Raw genomic sequence first — 19588 nt, 5'->3', positions numbered from 1 at the left:
CTGGAGAATTCTTCAGGAAGTTGAGAGAGGTCCCGTGTTCTTAGCGTATGCTGAGGACTAGCTGTACCTGTGGGAGGAAAGTACGCAGGCGCAAACAGAGGCAAATGCAAGCGTGCGTGCGTGTGTGTGTATATGTGTGTGTGTGTGTAAGTGGGTGTGGGCGTGTGTCTCGAGGGACAGAGTGATGGCTAATGTTGAACCCTTGAGTGTGTGGGAGGGGCTCTGCAATGTATATGTCGCAGGCGCTAGTGATGATCGCAGCGCAATTTCTGGCATTAACTGCCTTAACTCCTCAATTAGACCCACAGAGCAGGAACTTCAATGTTCCAAGTGCCCCTCTGTTTCCCAAAGTGGGTATATGGGTGGGAGGGGGTTCGATGCCTGGCTTCTGTTTTAGCAGAACCCAGGATCAGTGGAGCTGCAGATTCTCAAGGGTGCACTCACTTACAGGCAGGACACTTGGCAGAGATCGGCGTATCTGGGCTCTCTGCTCTCTGGTTTGGCCCTGCTTCTTTGATGTGCTCCGCCAGTTCCGTGCTGCTGTCACTGCCAGGTTATGAGGTCTTGCTGCAGCTGGAGATTTCAGGGTGGTCACGTCAGTGGGAATCGGGGTAATCAGCCTTTCTGTTCTCTGGTTTGGCCCTGGTTAGTCTTAAACTGGAGGGCTGATGTGCCCCGCCAGCTCAGTGCTGCTCCGCCGCCAGGTTAGAAAGTCCCGCTGTAACTGGAGACTGGGTTGCTAGTCCAGATGCTTTCTGGGAAGTCCTGGGGTCTCTTTACTGTGCTCTCCAAGCTTCGGAGGCCCAGCGCCTGGTGTGTCTAGCTTGTATGGCGTTTTTGTCTGGTTTTGGTGATTATATAGCGAATTCTCTGTCACTGTGGGATTGGGCGGGCCGTACCAACAGTGATGGCGCTCCTGCGGAGCTAGTATGGCGTCTAGCAGACTCGGGCCCTGGGAGGATGGTGCAGCCGCCGCGAGTGAATCTGGGACTCCGAGACACAGTACTGCTGGCCTTTGCCGATAAAGGGCTTGGGGCTCCGCCTCAGTGGCTGCAGGCCCCAGGCAGTTAGGTCTGCGCTGAGAAAGGCGAGTCGGCTGTGCCTGTGCCGAGGAGGAGGGAGGTCTGGGGGAGGGGAGTGCCGAGAGATCAAAGGATCGTTTCTCACCTTCCCCAATCAAGTCCGTGGGTGACCCGAGACCAAGGTTTTCACCTCCTGCGATGTTCCCTGTTGTTTAGAAAGTCTCTCCGTTGTTTCCCTGGCTTCAGAAGTTCTTCCACACATCAGCTCAGAACTTTATCTCCTCCACAGCTCGGAAACTGTGTGTGCTAGTCGCCATCTTGGCTCCGCCCCCGAGGTTGAGCATTTCTTTAAGTGTTTCTCTGCCATAGGATAGAATTCTTAATAGAGAATATTGAATGAGAAATACTTAATGAAATGTTCAATGTCTTTAGTCATCAGGGAGATGCAAATCAAATTGCTTAAGAGATTCCCATGGGAAAATCACCATAAAATTTCTAGAACTCAGTGACTGACAATTGACTTCATTCTTTATAAAAACTGATGCCTCTTTTGTTCATCAATCAATCACATATTAGTGGATATATAGAATTTGGTTTTACATAATTTATTATGTGATCATTTGCTTCACCATTATGTTATACTTAAACAGAATCTTCAAAATGCTGCTTGAAAGTCTCTATTGGTTTTATATTACTAGTTACTTGATAAATCTATCTATCTATCTATCTATCTACCTACCTTTCTATTTTTCTATCTATCTATCCTAGGGTTATATCAGAAAATCCTTACTGTTAGTAGATTTTGTAGTATATTCTCTCTCTCTCTTCCTGTGTGTGTTTGTGTGTGTGTGTGTGTGTGTGCACATGCATACACAAATGTGCTTCAAATTTTAAGTAACAAGGCACCTTAATCTACTTAAATTTTATTTTATTTTTACTTATTATAATTTATTCATTTGTATCCCAGCTGTAGCCCCCTATTTTGTTCCCTCCTAAATCCACCCTCCCTTCTTCTGCTACTCTAATGCCCTCCCCCAGTCCATAATGACCCTAGTCTATCAGGTCTCATCAGGACCTCCTGCATTGTCTTCTTATGTGACTAAAAAGGCAGCACCCCGCCCTCAGGGGGAGGTAATCATAGACCCAGCCAATGAGTTCATGTCAGAGACAGCCCCCGCTACCCTTACTAGGGTACCCATTTGAAGACTGAGTTGACATAGGCTATATATTAGCAGCAGTCATCTCTATGTGTGGTCATCTCTATGTATGGTTCTTGGTGGGAGGAAGGGTATCTGCAAAGAACCCTGGGCCCAGAAGTTTGGGTTCTGTTGGTCTCCTTGTGGAGCTCCTCTCCCCTCCAGGTCTTTTTATCTCCCCCTTCTTCCATAAGGTTCCCTACACTCTGCCCAAAGTTTGGCTATGAGTCTAGCATCTGCTTCGATACCCTGCTGGGTAGAGTCTTTCAGAGGCCCTCTGTGTTATGCTTCTATCTTGTTCCCTGTTGTCTCCTACATAAGATGTATATTCCATTTGCCTTTCTGAGTGAGTCTTGAGTAACTTCCCTAAGGTCCTTCTTCTTGCTTAGCTTCTTTATGTGTACAGATTTTAGTATGTTTAGCCTATATTGTATATGTAATATTAACTTATAAGTAAGAATAATTGGAATCTATGAAGAAAACACACACAGAGTAGCTTCTGGAGATGGAAAACCAAGTGAAGAGCTCAGAAACCACAGAGGTGAGCATCACCAACCGAATATAGGTTGGTATATAGAAGAGAATCTCATGCGCTGAAGATAATTGAAAAAAAAAAATCAATACATCTCTCAAGAAAGACATAAAATCTGAAAAGGTTCTAAATAAATTTTTAGATAGTAGCTTACCAATCACATATTATTCAATGGTTTGTTCTACTTAAAAGAATAACGTGAATAATACTTCAAAAATATTTTATACAGTGATTGCTAACAGTCAACAACACATTATGGTAATATATTCTGTATAACAATTTTTTATATTGCCACATTCAATTTCAAAGGGTAATGTGACTTATAGAAGGTTACAAATTACATCAACATGATAATGTTGATTATACACATTAACGCTTAGCTTTGGCAAGACAAAATTATTGCTTTTCTAACCAGACATTCTATTTAAAAAGCTTCAGGAATTTTAGGAATGAAATGACCTTTTCAAAAATACCTAAGAATTTAGAAACATTAACAAATAGAATAAATCTTAAACATTTGTGTCTGACACTTAAAGTTAAATTATTCTTAGCTTTTGATGTAAAGTTTAATTTATACTATTTAAAGGTATACATCTACCTTCTCCAGAGAAGCAAAATAATGAATTTTTTTAAATTTTTTTCTTGTCAGTTACATTTTATTAACTCTGTATCCCAGCTGTGTACCGCTCCCTCATTCCCTCCCAATCCCACCCTCCCTCCCTCATCTCCACCATGCCCCTTTCCAAGTCCACTGATAGGGAGGGACCTCCTCCCCATTCATCCGATCCTGTTTTATCAGGTATCTTCAGGACTGGCTGCAAAGCCCTCCTCTGTGGCCTAACAGGACTGCTCCTCCCTTGAGGGGTGGGGAGGCCAAAGAGCCAGTCATTGAGTTCCTGTTAGAAATAGTCCTTGTTTCCCTCACTATGGGAAACCAATTGGTTATTGAGCTACCACAGGCTACATCTGAGCAGAGGTTCTAGGTTATATCCATACATGATCCTTGGTTGAATATGTCTGTTTTTCCCCTGTGAGAGTGAAAGGAGCTATAATACCAAAATGCTATAGATATTTGATTCTTTATTATGGCAGCCCAGAGCACAAAATATTGGATCTAGAATTTTCCAAAAAAAAAAAAAAAAAAAAAAAAAAAAACATGTTTCTTTTCAAATCATGTAATTGTGGAGAGTTATGAGTCAGAAACATACTTTTCACAAATGCATACATGATAATTGGCCTAATTAATACTTAAGGATCTAGAGGGGATTTAACATATAAAACATATGTAGAAGGAAGGCAGTCAGTCACATGAAAAATAGAATACATATTACAAAAATGAAAGATGTCAGTGAGTGTTTCAAGTTCTGAATGTTGCCTCGAAATTCCTACTAACATGAAGAGGAATCCAAGAGACTAAATAACACAGACAACTGGAAACACCAATATCATTTTAATAAACACATCTTGTAAAAGTGAATCTCAGTGAGTTTTCAGAAGAAACAATGAGTGAGTTGTCCCAGAAGCAAAAAGACACACACGGTATATACTCACTCATATAAACATACAACATAGGATAAACCCACTAAAATTGGTACATCTAAACAAACTAAGCAAAAGAGAGGACCCTAACTAAAATGCTCAATCCCCATCCTGAAAGGCAAAGAGGATGGACATCAGAAGAAGAAGAAAACAGGAAACAACCTCGGAACCTGCTACAGAGGGCCTCTGAAAGCCAGAAGAAGAAAACAGGAAACAACCTAGGAACCTGCCACAGAGGGCATCTGAAAGCCTCTGCCCTGCAGACTATCAAAACAGATGCTGAGCCTGATGGCCAACTGGTGGGCAGAGTGAATAGAATTTTATGTAAGAAGTGGGAAATAGCAAGAGCTGGAGAGGACAGGAAATCCAAAAGGAGAGCAACAGAACAAGAAAATTTGAACAGAGGGAACTTCCCAAAGACTCATACTCCAACCAAGGACTATTCATGGAGATAACCTAGAACCCCTGCACAGATGTAGCCCATGGCAGTTTAGTTTCCAAGTGGCTTACATAGTGATGGGAAGAGAGACTGCCTCTGACATAAACTGATTGGCCTGCTCTTTGATCACCTCCCCCTGAGGGGTGAGCAGCCTTACCAGGCCACAGAAGAAGACAATGCAGCCATTCTTGATGTGATCTGATAATCTAAGATCAGAAGGAAGGAGAGGAAGACCTCCCCTATCAGTGGATGTGGGGAGGAGCATACATGAAGAAAGGGGAGGTAGGGTGGGATCCAGAGGGGAGGAGGGAAGGGCTTATGGGGGGATACAAACTAAGAAAGGATCTTCCATCAACCCTATATCTGACATAGGGCTAATATCCAGAATATAGAAAGAACTGAATGAAGAATTTAGACACCAACAAACTAAGTAATCCAATTAAAAAATGGAGTTACAAAGCTAAACATTGAATTCTCAGTAGAGGAATACCAATGGCAGAGAAATACTTAAAGTAGTGTTCAAAGTCCTTAATCATCAGGGAGATGCAAATCAAAGGGACCCTCAGATTTCACCTTATATCCATTAAAATGGCTCAGATCTAAAACTCAAGTGACAACACTTGCTGGAGAGGATATGGAGAAAGAGGTACCCTCTTCCATTGCTGGTAGGAATGTCAATTTGTATAACCACTTTGCAAATCAATCTGGTGCTTTCTCAGATAATTAAAAATAGTCCTACCTCAAGATTAAGCTTTACCACTCCTAGGCACGTATCTGAAAAATGCTCAACAGCAAGGACATTTGCTAAACCATGTTCGTAACAGCTCTTTTCGTAATTGCCAGAATCTGGAAACAACCCAGATGTCACACAAAGGATGAATGGATACAAAAATTTTACTTTTTCACAATGGAATACAACTCAGCTATTAAAAAACAAGGAAATCATGATATTTGCAGGCAAATGGATGAAACTATGAAAGATCATCCCGAGTGAGGTAACCTAGAAACAGAAAGACACACATGGTTTATAATCACTCATAAGTGGATATTAGCCATATAACATAGGATAAACATACTAAAACCTATACTCCTAAAGAAGCTAAACAACAAGGAAGACCCTAGGGCAGATGCTCAGTCCTCATTCAGAAGGGCAAACGTGATAGAAATCAGGAAGCAGGAAAAGACCATGAACAGGACAGGAGCCTGCCATAGAGGGCCTCTTAAAGACTCTACTGATTGAGGTATCAAAGCAGAGCCTGAGACTCTTAGTCAAACTTTGGGCAGAATACATGGAATTTTATGAAATAAGGAGGAGATAGAAAGACATAAAGGAGACAGGAGCTCCAAAAGGAGACCAACTGAGCCAAAAATTTTGTGCCCTGGGGCCACTTCAGAGACTGATACCCCAAACAAGGACCATGCATGGAGAGGACCTAAAACCCCTACTGAGATGTAGCCCAAGGACTCAGTATCCAATTGGGTTCCCTAATAAGGGTAGCAGGGGCTTACACTGGCATGAACTCATCGATATTCTCTCTGTTTCCCTCCCCCCCACCAATGTTGCAGCCTTGCTGGGCCACAGAGGAAGACAATTCAGCAAGTCCTGATGAGACCTGATAGGCTAGGGTTAGATAGTTGGGGAGAAGGACCTCCAATATCAGTGGACTAGGAGAGGGTCATAGAGGTAGAAAAATGGGGGATGGTGGGATTGGGAGGAGACGAGGGAGGGGGGCCACAGCTGGGTTACAAATTGACTAAATTGTAATAAATGATTATAATTTACAAATAGTATATTAATAGTACAAGAAGCTTTTGGTGGTGACACTGATACTTTGCAAATTTTCTGTAACTTAAAATTCTAAAATCAAAGAACAAGTAACAGAGTTCATGCCAGAGACAGCCACTGGTCCCCTTACTAGGTAAACTACAAGGAGAGTGAGCTACTTATAGGCTACCTCTGAGAAGAGGGCTTCTAGCAACACTTCTGCACTTTGCTGGGATTTTTCACTGATCAAAAGATGTTTCTGAAAGAGAGTCACACATTCAGTAGTTGTATGATGTGACTGTAAGAAGAAGACAGAGATTTGAAAAAAAAAATGTTTTCCTATCAAACAAGTTACAGAGCTATAATGAAGTCATTAGAGAATCTGGCAACAAATTAATACACTGCGAGAAATGAAATAAGTTTAAAATAAGCGAAAATGTAGAGCTACAGTTGTCCCTAATGATAGAAAGATGAAAATTAAAAAAAAAAAGAAGAGAAAGATGAAAAATGTTGAAAGTATCAGATCGTCTTTTCTACATATAAATAATACAGGACACAATTCCATTAATTGAAACTGAAAAATTGATCTTTTAAATACTGAATTCTCACCTCCCTCTGAGGGGGGGGAAAGTACTTCCTCGTTAGTAATTTAAATTTATCTTTTTTTGTCTTTATCCATGTTTTCATTATTTATTTGTTTGTCTGTTTGTTTATTTACATTACATCCCAATCATAGGCCACATCCCTTCTCTCCTCACAGTTCAGCCTCCCTCCCTCTTTCCCCTATCATCTTTCTCCTATTCCTCAGAAAATGAGAACTCCCTCCCACCAACCCACCTAAGCATATCAAGTAGCATCAGGCCTGGAAATTTCCTCTTCCCTGTGGCCTGACAAGGCAGCTCGACCAGGGGGAAGTCATCAAAAAGAAGGCAACACAGTCCAGGACAGAGATAGCCCCTGCTTCTCAAACTTATCATTTTGAGGAACGTAATAACAGTTTGAGTTAATATAGTAGTAGTAAACCAAGCCAGGTATTTCTGCTTGCCTGAAATAAACTAATCAAATTATTTTAGTCATATCCCATTGAACATCTCTTTTTTTCATTTTTTATTGTTTATTATTATTAGTTACATTTTATTAACTCTGTATCCCAGCTGTATCCCACTATGTTATTCCCTCCCAATTCCACCCTCCCTCCCTCAGCTTCTCCCTGACCCTTTCCAAGTCCACGGATTGGGGAGGACCTCCTCCCCTTTCATATGATCCTGTTTTAAGGGGATTCTTCAGAGATGGCTGCAAAATCCTCCTCTGTGGCCTAACAGGACTGCTCCTCCCTTGGGGGGTAGGGAGGTCAAAGAGCCTGCCACTGAGTTCCAAAGGTTCTAGGTTATATCCATACATGGTCCTGGGTTGGAAAACAGTTTCAGAAAAAAAAATCCTGTGCCCAGAAATATCTGGTCCTTGTGGGGTTACTATCCTTTCCACCTCATACTAACTCCCCTTCTGCCAAAGGTTTGGTTATGAGTCTTAGTATCTGTTTTGAAACACTGCTTGGTAGGGTCTTTCAGATGCCTTCTGCGGTAGACTTCTGTCATAAGTCCAATGCACATCTCATTTGACTTTCTAAGTGAGGATTGATCATCTTACCTCATGTCTTCTTTCTTGTTTATCTTCTTTAGGTGTATAGACTTCTTTATGTTTATCATATCTTGTAGGTCTATATAAGCGAGTATATACCATGTTTGTCTTTCTTCTTCTGGGATACTTCACTCAGAATAATCTTTTCTAAATCCCACCATTTGCCTGCAAATTTCATGATTTCCTCATTTTTGATTGCTGAGTAGTACTCCATTGTGTAAAAATACCACAATTTCTGTATCCATTCCTCCTTTGATGAACATCTGGGTTGTTTCCAGGTTCTGGCTATTACGAATAAAGCTGCTACAAACATGGTTGAGCAAATATCCTTGCTGTGTATTTGAGCAAATTTTGGGTATATACATAGCAGTGGTATAGCTGAGTCTTGAGGAAGACTATTGCTAATTGTCTGAGAAAGTGCCAGATTGACTTCCAAAGTGGTTATACCAGTTTACATTCCCACCAGCAATGGAGGAGGGTTACCATTTCACCACAACCTCTCCAGTATGTGTTGTCATTTGAGTTTTTCATCTTAGCCATTCTGATGGGTGTAAGGTGAAATCTTAGGATTATTTTGATTTGCATTTCCCTAATGGCTAATGAGGTTGAACATTTCTTTAAGTGTTTCTCTGCCATTCAATATCCCTCTATCGAGAGTTCTCTGTTTAGCTCTGTTCCCCATTTTTTAATTGGATTACTTGGTTTGCTGTTTTTCAGCTTCTTTAGTTCTTTATATATAGTGGATATTAGCCCTCTGTGAGATAAAGGGTTGGTGAAGATTCTTTCCCAATCTGTAGGCAGTCGTTTTGTTTTGATGATGGTGTCCTTTGCTTTACAGAAGCTTTTCAGCTTCATGAGGTCCCATTTATTGATTGCTGCTCTTAGAGCCTGTGCTGTTGGTGTTTTGTTCAGGAAGTTGTCTCCTGTGCCAATGAGTTCTAGGCTGTTCCCCACTTTTTTTTTTTTTTCTAACTGATTTAGAGTATCTGGTTTTATGTTGAGGTCTTTCATCCACTTGGAGTTTAGTTTTGTGCAGGGTCATTAATATGGATCTATTTTCATTTTTCTGCATGTAGATATCCAGATGGGCCAGCACCATTTGTTGAAGTTGCTGTCTTTTTTCTATTGAATGGTTTTGGCTGCTTTGTCAAAAATCAAGTATTCATAGGTGTGTGGCTTTATTTCTGGGTTTTCTATTCGATTCCATTGATCCTCCTTTCTGTTACTATGCTAATACCATGCAGTTTTTATTACTATTGTTCTGTAGTACAGCCTGAGATCAGGGTTGGTTGATACCTCCAGATGATTTGTTGTTGTACAGGAACATTTTGGAGATTCTGTGTTTTTTGTTTCTCCATATGAAGCTGAATATCTTTTTTTCAAGGTCTGTAAAGAATTGAGTTGGTATTTTGATGGGAATTGCATTGAATCTGTAGATTGCTTTTGGCAGGATGGCCATTTTCACAATGTTAATCCTACCAACCCATGAGCACGAGAGATCTTTCCATCTTCTGAGATCTTCAATTTCTTTCTTCAGAGACTTGAAGTTTTTCTCAAACAGGTCTTTCACTTGCTTGGTTAGTGTCACCCCAAGGTACTTTATGTGGTTAGTGGCTATTGTAAAGGGTGATGTTTCCCTTATTTCTTTCTCAGCCCTTTTGTCTTTGGTATAGAAGAGGGCTTCTGATTTTTCTTTTTGAGTTAATTTTGTATCCTGCCACTTTGCTGAAGGTGTTTGTCAGCTGGAGGAGTTCTCTGGTTGAATTTTTGGGGTCGCTCACGTATACTATCATGTCATCTGCGAATAATGACACTTTGACCTCTTCCTTTTCAATTTGTATCCCCTTGATCTCCTTTAGTTGTCTTATTGCTCTGTCTAGGACTTCAAGTACTATGTTGAAGAGGTATGGAGAGAGTGAGCAGCCTTGTCTTGTCCCTGATTTCAGTGGGATTGATTTAAGTTTCTCTCCATTGAGTTTGATGTTGGCTATAGGCTTGCTGTATATTGCCTTTACTATGTTTAGATATGTGCCTTGTATCCCTGATCTCTCCAAGACTTTAAACATGAATGGGTGTTGGACTTTGTCAAATGCTTTTTCGGCATCTACGGAGATGATCATGTGGTTTTTCTCCTTCAGTTTTTTTATGTGGTGGATTACATTGATGGATTTCCGTATGTTGAACCACCCTTGCATGCCTGGGATGAAGCCTACTTGGTCATGGTGGATGATGTCTTTGATGTGTTCTTGGATTCGGTTTGCAAGTATTTTATTGAGTATTTTTGCATTAATGTTCATTAGAGAGATAGGTCTGAATTTTTCTTTTTCTCCATTGAACATTTCTTAAAATCAACAAAGATAATAAACAATAATTCAAATTGTTCTAAAAGGTTAATGCATTTAGAGTGCAAAAAATTAATAATTCAGAATAATCATTAAGTATAACTAGAAAACCCCTACAAAATAATGTTATCTTATGGTCTCTAATTTTTAGTTGCAAACCAAAAGTTAGTATTCATGTACGAACATTTCTTATGTTGTCCGTGTGTATTATGTGTGAGGCATATTTTCATTTACATATATATTATAGAGTTGTGTTTGTGTGCTGGTGCACATTCGTGTTTGAGAATATGGTGGTCTGCAAATTCTTAGCATAGAGAATTATCTTCGATTTTCCCCTCCTTTTATATTCAGGGAAAAGCTCTTATTTGGACCCTGAGATCAACAATGTAGCTAGTCCACTTAACCAACTTGCTCTAAAGATTTCATGTCTATTCCTTCTGGGGCAATGAAATCACAAAAGAATGGCAATGCAACATTCTTAAATTCATATGAGCATCACAGATTCAACCTTCTCTTGGCCTCATGCTTGCATGCCAAGTGCCTTAGGCATTAAGCCTCTTCCACCCCAAACCCCACTGCTGCCTGCCTAGGAATAGATACTTTCATGAAAACAGACTGGTATCTTAAAAAGCAAACAATTAAATTTTATTCTGTCTCTTATCATTCTTTAACATTTGAAAGAGTCCATAGAACGTGCATATCTTTTCTTATACTCACCTCCATTGTGATCTTACCCCGTCTCTTTAGTTTAAATGTTCATTTTATCCTGATGACTCTTAAATATAAATCTCAAACCTAGATCACTCTCCTAAATACCTTATTTGTGTACCCAACTCTCTATTTTCTCTTCATTGGATATTTCAACCTGACCTTCACACACTCTTGATTTACTTTGAAATTTCTGCTGGTATTATTATTCCACGACAATTATTTTTGTCATGAGTGCAGTGTTTAACAGAAAAGATGTAAATTATTAATGAGTTTCTTGCTCTCTTACTTTCACAAATCATATAGTCAGAGAGTACCATGCCTTTAGCCAACCAAAACCTGACTATTCACGTTCTCTGCTGAATCATGACTGAAAGCACACCTATATTTAACCTTGATTATTTTTCCTTACTTTGCTTTTCATAAATTGATGCTCAATTTAGCTACTGGAACCATTCCATTAAAAAAGAGAAGAGTGCATGACACTCATTTTCTCAGAAGTGGCTTCAGACATCTAATCTTGAGAGAGAGAGAGAGAGAGAGAGAGAGAGAGAGAGAAATTCCCACTCCTCTGCAATTCTAGTGCCTAAATAACACAAGGGGTCTTTAAAATGTTAAAATCTTACCTCATCTATTGTCATTCTTCTATTGCAGACACCTTTGATTAATGGTTCTTCAAATTATTTTGTGCAATATTTAGCATGTTTTGGGCCTTTACACAAATTATTCTACAAGGAAGGCAATCCCACACTACTGTATTTTTAAACCATTGCCAACAAAATTATAACCCCTGTGTTGCTGCCCTTTTTTATCCTTAGTTACCCTCATTATCAGTTTTGTTTACCTTCTAATTTACCTTCTCATATACTTATCCAATAAGAATTAAAATTCCAATAAGGTATGATGTTTGTTTTTTCACTGTTCTATGCTAAATAACATCATTATAAATTAATATTTGTTGAATAATAATAACAGAAAATAATCTTAGTACCTGAAAGGGAGGAGAGTTACAAATTTTAGGCCAGCCTGAACCACACAGCATGAGAGTTCAAGTGAAAATATCAACCCAATTGATGTGTGGTAAGCCCAACAAAGACACAGTTCATGGCCTCCAAGCAACAGGGCAGAACTTCCGACAGACTTTTGGCAGACACAGTTCTAGAAAAATTGCACCTGCCCATGATAGCTGCAGGCACAGACACCAGGACAAACCACACCCAGAGCACCATGTGTCATTGCCAATGCTTGCCTCAAAACAAGCAAACAAACAAACAAAAATAAGTTTCCTACTCCTGGAGGTAAAGAGGAGGCTTTGTTGTTCCCAGAATGCCTTGGGGTGGGAGGATGTTTTGCTTACACTGGTCCAGGAAATAACATGGTTGCTCTTTTTTTTTTCCATATAAGTAGTTAGCTTTATTATGATTATACTTATTTTTACTCTTATTCTTTTTATTTTTTAATTACACTTTATTCATTTTGTATCTCCCCATAAGCCCCTCCCTCCTCCCCTCCCAATCCCCCCCTTCCTTCCCTTTCTGCATGCATGCCCCTCCCCAAGTCCACTGATAGGAGAGGTCTTCCTCTCCTTCTTTCTGATCTTAGTCTATCAGTTCTCATCAGAAGTGGCTGCATTGTCATCTTCTGTGGCCTGGTAAGGCTGCTGCTCACCCCTCAGGGGGAGGTGATCAAAGAGCAGGCCAATCAGATTATGTCAGAGGCAGTCCCTCTTCCCATTACTATGTAACCCACTTGGACACTGAACTGCCATGGGCTACATCTGTGCAGGGTTCTAGGTTATCTCCATGAATAGTCCTTGGTTGGAGTATGAGTCTTTGGGAAGTTCCCTGTGTTCAAATTTTCTTGTTCTGCTGCTCTCCTTGTGGAGTTCCTGTCCTCTCCAGCTCTTGCTATTTCCCACTTCTTACATAAAATTCCATTCACTCTGCCTGCCAGTTGGCCATCAGGCTCAGCATCTGCTTTGATAGTCTGCAGGGCAGAGGCCCTCTGTGGCAGGTTCCTAGTTTGTTTCCTGTTTTCTTCTTCTTCTGATGTCCATCCTCTTTGCCTTTCAGGATGGGGATTGAGCATTTTAGTTAGGACCCACAACTTTAAAGCATGCTCTCCTAGTTCCAAATGCTACTACTCTGTGAGTGTATCTCAAGTTGAGGATCAGTTCACAATATATACACTCTTGTTAAAATTTGCATTTTTTTTCTTTTTAGTTACATTTTGTTAACTCTGTGTCCCAGCTATATCCCGCTCCTTCATTCCCTCCCCAACCCCACATGCCCTCCCTGGTCTCTTCCCTGCCCCTTTCCACATCCACTGATAGGGGAGGACCTCCTCCTCTTTCATTTGACACTGTTTTATCACCTTAAAACCACTGCATAAATTTAGCTGATTAAATGCTTTGGCTGAACATCCACTTAAATGAAATAAGTATGAGACAGACTTGGTTTGTTAACATTGCAACATTCTGTCTTATAATTCTATATAATTATCATATTCTGTCAGCTAAGTTTATGCGTTTAGTCGTGAAGGATTTATAAGTTGGCTGATTAATTTTTGTTATATGAAGAACATTATAGAGATAATTGATGGAATTGAAATACGGACTGTAGGTTAGACAATATATTTTGTCAATGCAGAGTTTTCCTATTTTGAGGAAAATGCTCAAGGCATGTATGTAATGGATTGTCTTTTTATTAGGAATTGTAATAATAAATAAATGAGAGGACATTTAAAAAAATAATAACAGAAAATATTGTCTAGAGGCATTTTTCTTTCCTTATTTATTTATTAACGAATATATTAGCATGTTTGTTCTAGGTTACAAGGATGCAATACACTTGAACAGTCATGAACAGAGATTTCTGGTCCAGATATTAAAAGTGGAAGAGTAAAATTTGGATTTTTTTATGTCTTGTTTTGGCAGAAAAATACTGCATAGCTTGTAATCGTATTTTTGTTCTGCTAAATTTGCAATGTTCAGAAGCAGTGGTGCAAAATTACACATTAAAAGTTTTTAAACATGTTTTGAAAAGGGAGCTGAACTCTGAAAGGAGAAAACAAATCAAGCTTATCATGCAAAATTATGCTTGAGGTCTTAGTTATAAAATAAACCTTTATTCATCTAATTCATATGATTTTCTGTAACATGAGTCATAATCCATGAAGAGTAGTACTATCACAAATTCTGCCACAATTCTTCATTATGCTTTTTCTAGCTAAAGTTCTAGTACTTTCTTCATATAGGCATACCTGTTAGAGTGTGGAAAACACAAAATGAGAACATGGTGGAAACAATTGTTTTGTCTTATTTTGTCTTGGCTGTATCATTCCACAGCCAAGGATTCTGTGAAATAATAAAATTGAAGCTATGGATTATAGCCACTTTCCATATCAGTATCAGACACTGAAATTTCTTTGGAATTATAAGACCAAATTTTTACATTCTCTATAGCTAAAGTTTATTCTGAATCAAATTTCTATAAACATTAAGGAAAGTAGTATGTACATAAAATATTTCAACCATTAAAAACTATATCAACCGTCATAAAGAAATAGTTATCTTAAGATTATTGGTCTCTTTATTTAATAATTCAGGTCAAATTGTGTGTGTGTGTGTGTGTGTGTGTGTGTCTGTGTGTTTTGTATGAAGTCACTATCATGATGGTAATATTATCACAATGATCAGAACTATGATGAAATTCCCATTCATTAGATTAATGTGTACCCTGTCTACCACAATGAAGAAAAATGTTGTGACAAATTCATCACTATTATGCTTTCTTGCTGCAGTCCATCCTCTTCTGCATTCTGTGAAGTTCTTCAGGCCCTGTGGCATCATCAATCATAAGCTGTGCTATTATTTCAGAATCATAAATTTAGAGATCACAGGCTCACTCAAAAGCTCCAACACATACAAAGAAGTTTTTCATTTTTATTTTTTTATATTAATCACAGGTTATTTACTTTTTATCCCAGCTGTAGCACCCTTCTTCATTTCCCCCCAATCCCACCCTCCCTCCCTCATCTCCTCCCTGCCCCTTTCCATGTCCACTGATAAGGGAGGTCCTTCTCCCCTTCCATCTGACCCTAGCTTATTAGGTCTCTTCAGGACTGGCTGCAGTGCCCTCTTCTGTGGCCTAGCAGCGCTGCTCCTCCCTCAGTAGCGGGGAGGGGAGGTCAAAGAGCCCACCATTTAGTTCATGTCAGAAATAATCCCTGTTCCCCTTACTAGGGTACCCACTTGGATACTGAGCTACCATGGGCTCCATCTGAGCAGGGGTTCTAGGTTATAGCCATGCATAGTCAATGGTTGGAGGAACAGTATCAAAAAAGACCCTTGTGCCCAGATATCTTCCTTGTGGAGCTCCTGTTGATTGAAATTTTTCACTTTTAACCAAAGTTGTAGCCACTCCTTCATTCAATCGCAATTTCACACTCCCTCCCTTTTTTCCTGCCATACCCCTCCCCTTGTGCACCAATAGGGGAGGTACTCCTCCCCTTCATTCTGAACCCAGCCTATCAGTCTCATCAAGACTGGGTTCATTATATTCCCCTATGGTCTGGTAAGGCTGCACCCCCCTCAGGGGTAAGTGATCAAAGAGCAAGCCAATCAGTTCATGTCCCTGTTCTACTTACTTGGTAAACCACTTAGAGACTGAGCTGCCATAGGCTACACTTGTGTAGATGTTCAAGGTTATCTCCATGCATGGTCCTTGATTGGAGCATCAGTCTCTGAAAAAACAAAAACAAACAAACAAACAAAAAACCTGTGCCAAGAATTTTTTATTCTGTTGCTCTCCTTGTGGAGCTCATGTCATCTCCAGTTCTTTCATCTCCCCCTTCTTTCATAACATTCCTTGCACTCTGTCCAAAGTTCGGCTAAGAGTCTCAGCCTTTGATTTGATACCCTCCTGGGTAAGAGAATTTCAGATGCCCGTGTCATGTTCCCCGTTTTCTCCCTCTTCTGATGTCCATCCCATTTGCCTTTCTGAATGGGGATTGATCATCTTACCCAGGGTCCTCCTGCTTGCTTAGATTCTTTAGGTGTACAAGTTTTAGTATGTTTATCCTATATTATATGTGTAATATCTACTTATAAGTGAGTATGTACTGCGTGTGTCTTTCTGCTTCTGGGATACCTCACTCAGGATGATCTTTTCTAGATCCCACCATTTGTCTGCAAATTTCATGATTCCTTGTTTTCATTGCTGAGTAAATTCCATTGTGTAAATGTACCACAAATTCTGTATCCATTCCTCCTTTGAGGGATATCTTAGTTGTTTCTAGATACTGGCTCTTATGAATAAAACTGCTACAAACATGGCTGAACAAAGGTCCTTGTTGAATACTTGAGCATATTTTGGATATATGCCTAGGAGTGCTTTAGCTGGATCTTAAGGAAACACTTTTCCCAATTTTCCAAAAATGCACCAGATTGATTTCCAAAGTGGTTGTACAAGTTTACTTTCCCACCAGCAATGGAGTAGGGTTCCTCTTTCTCCACATCCTCTCCAGCATGTGTTGTCACCTGAGTTTTTGATCTTAGCCATTTTGATGGGTGTATGGTGAAATCTCAGGGTCATTTTGATTTACATTTTCCTGATGACTAAGGATGGTGATCATTTCTTTAAGTGTTTCTCTGACATTTGCTATTTCTCTGTTGAGAATTTTGTGTTTAGCTCCTTACCCCATTTTTTATAAATTGGATTACTTTATTTGTTGTTTTTTAACTTCTTTAGTCTTTTATATATTCTGGATATCAGCCCTCTGTCAGATATAGGGTTGGTGAAGATCCTTTCCTGGTCTGTAGGCTGTCCTTTTGTTCTGATGACAGTGCACTTTGCTTTACAGAAGCTTTTCACTTTCATGAGGCCTCATTTATTTATAATTGATCTTAGAGCCTGTGCTGTTGGTGTTCTGTTCAGGAAGCTGTCTCCTGTGTCAATTAGGTCAAGGCTTTTCCCTGCTTTTTCTTTTAACAGATTAAGTGTGTCTGGTTTTATGTTGAGTTCTTTGATAGACTTGGACTTTAGTTTTCTGCAGGGTAATGTAAAAGGATGTCTTTGTATTTTTCTACATGTAGACATCTTGTTAGGCCAGCACCATTTGTTGAAGATGTTATAATTTTTCCATTGTATGGTTTTGGCTTGTCAAATATTATATTTCCATAGGTGTGCTATTTCTGGATCTTCTATTTGATTCCATTGATCAACCATTCTGTTTCTATGCCAGGTACCATGCACTTTATTTACTATTGTTCTATAGTACAGCTTGAGATCAGCTGACCTGTTGTTGTACAGGATTGTTTTAGCCATTCTCGTTTTTTTATTTTGTTTGTTTTTCCATATGAAATTGAGAGTTGTTCTTTCAAGTTATTGAAAACATTTTGTTGGTATTTTGAAGAGAATTGCATTAAATCTGTACATTGCTATTGGAAGTATAAATATAGCTATTTATACTATATTAATCCTACCAATCCATGAACATAGGATATCTGACTGCTTCTATTTCCTTGGAGGATATAGGATTATTTAATCTATTTATCTGATCTTGATTTAATTTTGGTTAATAGTTCTATGAAGAAAATTGTATATTTCATTTAGATTTTCAAATTCTGTGGCACATAGGCATTTGCACTAAGTCCTAATGATTGTTTGGATTTCCTCAGTGATGTTGTTATGCTCACCCTTTTTGTTTCTGATTTTGCTGATTTGGTTAGTTCTTTCTGCCATTTAGTTAGTTTGGCTAAGGGTTTGTCTATCTTGTTGATTTTCTCAAAGAGCCAGATCTTAATTTCATTAAATCTTTGAATGTTTTCTTTGTTTCTTATTCATTGATTTCAGCTCTGAGTCTAATTATTTCCTATTGTGTACTCCTCTTTGGTGTGTCTGCTTCTTTTTTTCTAAGGCTTACATGTGTGTCATTAAGTTGTTTCTATGAGACGCTTCAAACTTCTTTCTAAAGGCACTTAGTGCTATGAAATTTCTTATTAACAGTACTTTTATTGTGTCTCATAAGTTTGGGCACACTGTGCCTCTATTTCAGTTGAATTTATGATGTCTCTAGTTTCTTTTTACATTTTTTTTTCCCTGACACAGCTGTCACTGAGAAGAGAGTTGTTTAGTTTCCATGTGTATGTAGGCTTTTTGTTATTTCTGTTATTGTTGAGGTCTAGTTTTAGGCCATGGTCGTCTGATAGAAAACAAGGGGTTATTTTTATCTTCTTGTATCTGTTGAGGCTTGTTTGTGCCATACTACATACTCAATGTTTGAGAAGGTTCTGTGAGATGCTGAAAAGAAAGTATACTCTTCTGAGTTTGGGTGAAAAGTTCTGTAAACATCTATTAGCTCCATTTGACCTGTGTAAGTGTTATTATTTCTCTATTTAGTTTCTGTCTGGATGATCTGTCCCTTGGTGAGAGTGGAGTGTTCAAGTCTGCCACTATTAAGGGTTTGGGATCAATATGTGATTTAAGATTTAATAATGTTGTTTTTATAAATGCAGGTGCCCTTCTTTATGGGGCATAGATGTTCAGGATTGTGATGGCCTCCTGGTGAATTTTTCCTTTAAAGCAAATGAAGTGTTCCTCCTCATCTTTTTTTAATTAATTTTAGTTGAAAGTCTATATTATTAGATATTAGGATAGCTACTCCAGCTTCTTTTGTGGGTTCATTTGCTTGAAAAACCTTTCTCCAGCCCTGTACTGTGAGGTAGTGTTTATCTTTGTTGCAGAGGTGTATTTTTTGGATGCAGCAAAATGTTGGTTCTTGTTTCTGCAAAAATGCTATTAGTCTTTGTTTTTATTGTAGAATTGAGTCCATTGATGTCGGTAGATAATAGTGACCAATGAATGTTAGTTCATTTTATTGTGTAGTTGGTGATGTTATTGTGTTTCTATGCTTTTTTTCTTTCAATTTTTTGTTGTAGAGTTATATATATATATATATATATATATATATATATATATATATATATATATATATATATATATATATATATATCCTGTGGTTTCTTGTACGTAGTTGATTTTGTTAGATTGGAATTTTCCTTTTAGTATCTTCTGTAGGGCTGGTTTGCTGTGTAGATATTGCTTAAGTTTAATTTTGTCATGGAATATTTTTCTCCATCTATGTCAATTGAAAGTTTTGCTGGTTATAGTAGTCTGGGTTGTCATATGTGTTCTCTAATCTTCTCTATGATCTCTGCCCATGTTCTTTTGGCTCTCATAGTGTCTGTTGAGAAGTCTGATGTTATTCTGATAGTTCTAAATTTATATGTTACTTGGCCTTTTTCTCTTGCTGCTTTTTGTATTTTTTCTTTGTTCTATAGATTTAGAGTTTTGATAATTATGCGACATGAGGAGTTTCTTTTCTGGTCTAGTCTATTTGGTGTTTT

The sequence above is a fragment of the Psammomys obesus genome, unplaced genomic scaffold (genome assembly GCF_907164565.1).
Source record: "Psammomys obesus unplaced genomic scaffold, mPsaObe1.curated_primary_1811, whole genome shotgun sequence".
Lineage (NCBI taxonomy): Eukaryota > Metazoa > Chordata > Mammalia > Rodentia > Muridae > Psammomys > Psammomys obesus.
The sequence above is the reverse complement of the archived record's forward strand: the minus strand, read 5'-3'. Positions refer to the sequence as shown.